Source organism: Nannospalax galili, unplaced genomic scaffold (assembly GCF_000622305.1).
Source record: "Nannospalax galili isolate Female #2095 unplaced genomic scaffold, S.galili_v1.0 scaffold309, whole genome shotgun sequence".
Lineage (NCBI taxonomy): Eukaryota > Metazoa > Chordata > Mammalia > Rodentia > Spalacidae > Nannospalax > Nannospalax galili.
Window position 1 is genome coordinate 64,412 of NW_008359589.1, and position 7,194 is coordinate 71,605.

Consider the following 7,194-nt stretch of genomic DNA (forward strand, 5'->3'; position numbering starts at 1 on the left):
ACAAGACATGCTCCCTTTGGGGAAGGGAAAATGTTAGCCCACAGATTGTGAGCTGGGGCTTTTATAAGGAAGCTTCAGGGTGCAGAAGGCTGAAAGTTTTAGGAAAAAAATCGGGCGGGGGGAAGCAGGAAAAGTGGGGCTTGTAAACCTGGCTCAGTTCCATCTGCCAGCCAGGATCTGGGTCAGGAAGTGTTTGTTTTTTGTCATCCTATGGGAAAAGCTGCTGTACTAAAGTGGCTCCTAAAATCTCTGGTTAACAGGCAGAATCTGCTTATCTTGTCTTCGGAGATCAGAGGAAAGGCAGGCTCTTAGAAGAGTCTGCTTCCCTTGACTTCAAAGGCCAAGGTGCTTATCAGCTCAGTTCCCTTTTTTCAGGGGCTTGAGAAATCCGAAGTCCGTGGGACCCTGTTGGAGAGGGGGGAGGCTGCTGCGGTTTGAAACCCTAGTAATTATCATTACTTTGAATGATCTGTTTTTGCCTTTCTCCTGAAAGGAAGCAGAATGCCACTCCCAAATATACCACTTTAAGATTATTTAAGCTGAAGACATTCAGCTTCAATAGATGCAGGGGGTAAAGAGGCTTTCTTGGTGTTTCCACTATTTGACTAAAAGTAGTAACTTCTGAAAACCAAGGTAGATATAAATTCCTCTCCAGTGAAGTCTGCTCCCAATAAGATGTGTCTTGAACTCCTCCAGGAGAGTTAAGGGACAGAAAGACCAGCGATTCTTATGTAGACAAACATTGTTATAAAATTTCTTATATCCTTTTTTTTCTCCTGAAAATGCACATATGTTTCCAGTCATCTGCTTCCCCGTACTTTTCTACTCAATTACCTATATTGAGTAATATAATCCCTCAGTTCTAACCACACCTTTGAATTATTCATCACTCTAGTTCCCCCACATATATTTGAGTTGCATGTGTAAATGAACTGATTTTTTTCTTCTGTTAACCTGCCTTTTGTTAGATTAATTTCAGGTGCCAGCAATGGAACCTAAACGGGTAAATTTTTCCTCCCCGATGAGCTAAAACCTGCATTTACAATTTCAGGGTACGCTTTGTGCTTCATGTTTGTATTCTCTTCCACTGTGCACCGTACTGTAAAACAGCTGTCAGCTAAGTGAACAGGAACACATGAAGAGGACACAGGCACCCAGAAGATATGCACAGCCTCCTCCACATGGAACATTTGATTTATGATTTGCATATCGCCGGATGATGTTTTTCATCGCATCATCACCTTCTAAAGTGTGATTTCCAGAGTTAAAAATATGACAGTCGCAGAGGATTTGAAAAACAGAGAGATTTATAATCAAAAGCATTTGGAAATGCCTTTTACACTAAATGCAAAAACTAGCTAATGCTCTAGCTTTTCTACATAATTGGAATTAACTAAAACAAATGGGCAAAATTTGATTTTCTATAATCAGGAATCATTTGTATTATTCTCAGGTAAAATTAATTTGCATCTTCATCCACTTGCTACAAATTAACCTCTATTCTTACGAGAGTAGCAAAAGAACTTATCCAGGGGTCAGAGACAGCTTGTAGGAGTCAGTTCTCTTCTTCCATCATGTGAGTTGTGGGGCTCAAACTCAGGTCATCAGGCTTGGCAGCAAGTGCAATCTCACCAGCCCAGTTCCACATTCTGAATAACTTTTCTCACCACATATTCTACTTCTTAAGAAACGCGTATTCTTCAGAGTCCTACACAGAGGCATATGCATAATATTTGTACAAGGGGTAAAAAGATAAATAAAATCTAATTTGGTCCTACATGCCTGTTAACATTAAATAGGGCATGTACTATAGAAATTAATTGCAAATAATTCTTCATCTCAATGGCTTACATCAGAGGTAGAACTCTGAGCATGTAGGAAACACATATCACTCATACTATTGTCTTACTATTTTTTCTCCATAAAATATAAAATATTTTTTCTAAGTGGGATAGACAGACTATAATATCCTCAGAAAGCTTAAGTCTGATTTTCTTGTCAAATCAGTTAAAACCCCTTTTAAAGCTTGTTGATTGAATGGTAGAGAATAAGTAATAAAGAAGCCATAAAACATATTGACAACAGTGGAGTTCTGTCACCAATCTGAACAAGGCAGTGCGTCTGAAGAATGACCCTCCTCAGTGAGTGCCAAGTGAAGAGCACAGCGTAAAATTAAAGCTATGGGAAAAGAGCAAATAACATCCAGCACATATCACCAAACCACTCTCTGAAGTAATTTTCTGATCCTGACATTTTTGTTAAGCGTGTGAGTGCACATGCATGTGAATGGAGGTCAGAGGACAACTTGCAGTAGTTGGTATTCTCCTTCTACCAAGGGGGTCCTGGGAACTGAGCTCAGATAATCAGGCTTGGCAGCAAGCACCTTTACCTGCTGTGCCGGCTCATCAGCCCTAACGTTAACTATTACCTAAATTTTATTGGTATATATGCATTGTACATAGTAACAGGTTTCATAAGGACTTCCATACAAGTATATCATATATGTTCATCATAGACATCCCTCCATAATTTTTTTGAGAGTTTTACCATGTGTTCTAGTTTGTTTCTCCATTGCTGTGACAAAATAACCAATACCAACGTGGGGAGGAAAGGGTTTATTTTATCTTACATCTCCCAGGTCACACAGTTCATCAGGGAGCCCAAAGTAGGAACTCAGGGCAGGAACCTGGATGCAGGAGCTGGAGCACAGGCCATGGAGGAACACTGCTTACTGGCTTGCTCCCCTGGCCCCTGCTCAGCTTGCTCTCTTATCCAACACAGGCCCACCTGCCCAGGGGTGGCACTGGGATACAGACCTATACCCATCTCTAATAATGGTTTTGGTCAAGGGCCTTAATAAGGAGAAAAAGCCCATAGGGAGGGATGGGCTACAGACCTGCTGTTAACCTTTATCTTTTCAATAACAAACTTGAAAAGGGGCGGGGATTTTGTTTGAGCTACTGCTTGGCAACCAACAAGCAGTACATAAATATTTATAAATCAATGAATAAACGTCTAGAATATTAATAATGCATGACTGAAACAATCCCATTGACTGAAATGCTAGGGAAACGTAAAGACAGTAGTCACCAACTGAAAACACTACAATAACTGGAAACATGGATACTAGTTAATAACTTGAGAATCATTCTAAAGAGCTAGTTTCAAGAACATTTTGGAAAATGTTAATATTTTGTGCATCTGTAATATACCAAATGATATCTTTTTGTGTGACTTCAAAAATTAAGCATTGTTTATTTAAAAATAACTTATTTTCTCATTACAAAAACAGTATATGGGCAGTGATGTCCCATCCTGCCACCATCTCTGTAGCAAGCCAAGCGTCGTTCTTGTCTGGTGTAGCCCCTGATAATTTCCCTGGGCGTCTTTCTGACTAGGTGGAGTTACTCAGGGCGTGAAGTTAAGTGCAGGATAGGTCAGGGCGGTTGGAAGAGTTCAGCAGAGCGTCCCAGGAGACTAGGCCGTGCAGTCCGGTGGGTCCAGGGCAAACACTACTCCTCCACCAGGGGCGGTTGTGTGTCTCTGATGTTTACAGGGAATGAGGTTTAGGTAGTTCCTGGATTTCACAGATCCGGTGTTGCGCATGCGCGAGCCCTGGAGCACTTGCCTGTGTTGACATGAGTTGCCTAGCAACAGCCAGACTCCAGCAGTTGACAGTTCTACTACCAGTTCCTACTGTTCATCATTAGAGCCACTTTATTTCAAGAATTTGTGCCTTTAGATCTTGAAACTTTAAGGTTGAAACCTGCCGTTGAGCCCTGAGGAAAAGGTTCTTGGAATGTGACACTGTGGGGAAGAAGGTATAGAAATACCATTAGGAGACAGAGGAAAAACAACCAGGACTCTGCTTCTCCAGCTCTGTACTCTTAATTGCATATCTGTGAAAGTTTGTGTCTGCTAGTTTATGTGGATTGAAAAGGGCAGAATGTATATAGAAAAACTTACTGCTTTTTATATTTTTTTGTCTTATATTGTCGGGGAAGAATGTTCTACAAGAAAATAACATACATTTCTTTGTTCTTTAAATATGGTACAATTGTTTTTCAAACGCTTGAGATGTTACATGAGCATAGGTGTACCATTTGGGGGCAAAAGGAATCAATGAGTACTTTGTCCACATAGGTTCTGTACTGAACAATACAGATCACTAGTTTGGATTTATATAGCTTACTTTCGAACTAGGGCAAGAAGATGATGTTATCTCTGTCTTATTTCCCCAACTCAGATTTCTTTCAGTTCAGGTGAGACGAGCCATTAACTAGACATTTGTTCAGTCTTCATCACACAGTTTGTGCATATATTTTATTCTCAAGCCCTGCCAGTACATCAGTAGTCACTCTCTGAAATAGATCTATAATGGAGTCTTCACTGAGCATTTCATAGTTTAGGAGACATACAGGCAGAAAGTGATAAACAGATGCTATAAAAAACAAAATAAATAAATGAAAGCCATAAATAAACTTGTATTTACAAAGAAACATCTTTTATTACATAACGAGATGCATAAGACATTTTTATAGAAACAAAGTCAGTCATGTTTGTTGTGTTTTTACTCTGAAGGAGTCCCAGTGAATCTAATTCTGGTGACACATCTAAAGATGATGAGTCCAGAGTTCATATCAAGCCTCAAGAGTTGCTGAATCTAGAAGCTGCGAATGCTGAGATGATGCAAGATAAAATACAAAGGCTTGAACTTAAGAATTCCAAGTTAAAGAAGATACCCAAAAAACAAAAAGAAATTTCAACACATCTGAAAAATCTGTTTTCATCAGACACCACAGAAGAAGAAGAGAAACAGAGAAGCAATGTGACAGATGAATCAGAAACCCTGAATCAGGATGCTGCGGGTTTGATCCTACAAGGACAGAATGGAAAAGTAGAAGACCAGCAAGTTCCTGCTGCAGTAAACCAAGAATACTGCCAAGGAAACTCCCAGTGCAAAGAACAAGATCAAAGATCAAGAAAATTTTATGTTCTGCCTTGACGAATTAACTACACCATCTCAAACAAAGTCAGAAGATTCCGATGAACCTGATTATGACACTGTTAATGCACTTTTTGATCAGCTTACGATGGAGTTCAAAGGTAGGGCTATTGCAGATATATACTATCTTTTACATATATTATTGTAATATGTTCACACACCACTTAGCATGGCATGACAGGACAACATTGTATTAAAGCTAATATGCTTTACATTCACAAAGAAGGACAACTGCCCTCAGGCAAAGAGCTGTGATGAATCCTATTGCATGTCAGTAAGTGTGGGTGATACTCCCATTATTCTGTGGACTTAGCTTTTCTCCTGTGCTTTTATTCCTCCAAGGACAAGTTATAGTTGTTCACTGAGCACTGGAATGATGCCACCCCACCCACTTCTAAAAACAATTTCCACTGTGAGCCATTATTACAATTTAAAAAAATTTCAGAGCTCACCAAGGAAACAACTTGCTTAAAACCCAGCAGGTATCTCAGTGCCATAATGCTAAAGACCTCGGGAGTAAATTATAACGAAGCAGTAAAGATGTATGATTCATTATATCAATCCCTGAAATATATATTGGAGAAGGACGAGAAATATAGATTGGAGAAGGACGAGAAGAGTACTGATGAATTACTAAATGAGTTAGCCAGAGTTAAGAACCTTTACGAAATGAAAAAGGGGACACATGAACATCAAAATGGAGGTTTCAGTGTTCACAGAGATTTAAATATGAGTCGGACTGAAATAGATGATGAGAAAAACACACTAAGAAAGCAGGTATGTTTTAAGTTTAGAATAAAAATAATTCTGAAGTTAACATTCCATTATGTTCTAGTTTTAAATATCTTATAACCTGAAGTCAATGAAATTTTTGCTTATCTACTGAAATATGTATTCTTTATTTGCTTGTGTCTTGATCTTTGGCTTTTAAATTAAAGCCAGCTCATATACCATAACTCACATAAAGGAGAATATGATCGATTACAAGGATTCGGAAAAGCATTTACAAGAGGTTGTACAAAGAGAGGCAAAGAAAACCTTCAAAGAATTAAATCGTATTCTTCAAGTTTTACACTTGAAAACTGAAGCTGATCTTCTGGAAGAGCAGAGAAGAAATGATTCTGTAGCTGCACTGAGAACCGAAATGGAAGGCATAGTTAGAGAAAAGGAATCTGAGCTCGCAAAACTAAAATCTGAAGAAGCTTCTGCTAACACTGAGTTGGAAACGTATAAGGAAAGATATCGAAAACAGTTAAAGGTTACATTTTCACTGAGACAGAAAAGAGACAATATTCGCAAGTCCATTGATCAGCTACAGAAAGACAATGCCAGGCTTCTTGTGGAGAATGAACAGTTCAGACTTTCACACAGGGGAAACTTCTACTGAAAAATTTCAGGATTGATTCGAACACAGCAGAAAATTCAAAACAAGAGCAAACTTGGGTACCCCTATGTCACATCTGTGACTTAGACTAAGAGCTTGCAGGACCCACTTGCCAAGGTTAGTCACAGTTTCAGTTGTCCATTGTGTTTCAGGTTTCTGATAGGAATGTTTCCAGTTTCATGAATAATGGAGTTCAGAGACTTGTCCCTGTGAAGTTAAGGTTAAGTAACCTCTGTTATGAAGTAAAGACAACATTCTTAACCATTTTATGTATTTTTTATTCTTGATAATTTTAGATAGATGTACAATGAAATACCACATTTATCTCCTTCCCTTTTCCCACTGCCATTTCTCCCATTCTGTCAGGTATCTCTTGATTTAATTAATTGTTTTCTTTGTTGTACAGAAGCATTTTACTGTCAGGCAAGCACATTTGACAATTCTTGGCTTCATTTCCTGAGATATTGGAATCATTTACAGGAAATCTTTGCTTATGCCTTTATCTTCAAGTGTTTTTCTTGCATAGTCCTGCAGCAGCTTTAGAGTTTCAGGTCTTACATTAAAGTTTCTGATCCATTTGGAATTGATTTTGTGCAGTGTGAGAGATAGGAATCTAGCTTCATTCTTCTAAATGTGGATATTTAGCTTCAAACACCACTTGTTGAAGAGGCTGTCTTTTCTCCAATGTGTATTTTTATGTTTTTCTAAAGCAGGTAGCTTTAGCTCCATGGTTCTTTATCTGTGTCTTCTATTCTATCGATCTACATGGGTGTTTTGTGACAGTTCTAGCACCATGCTTTTTTGT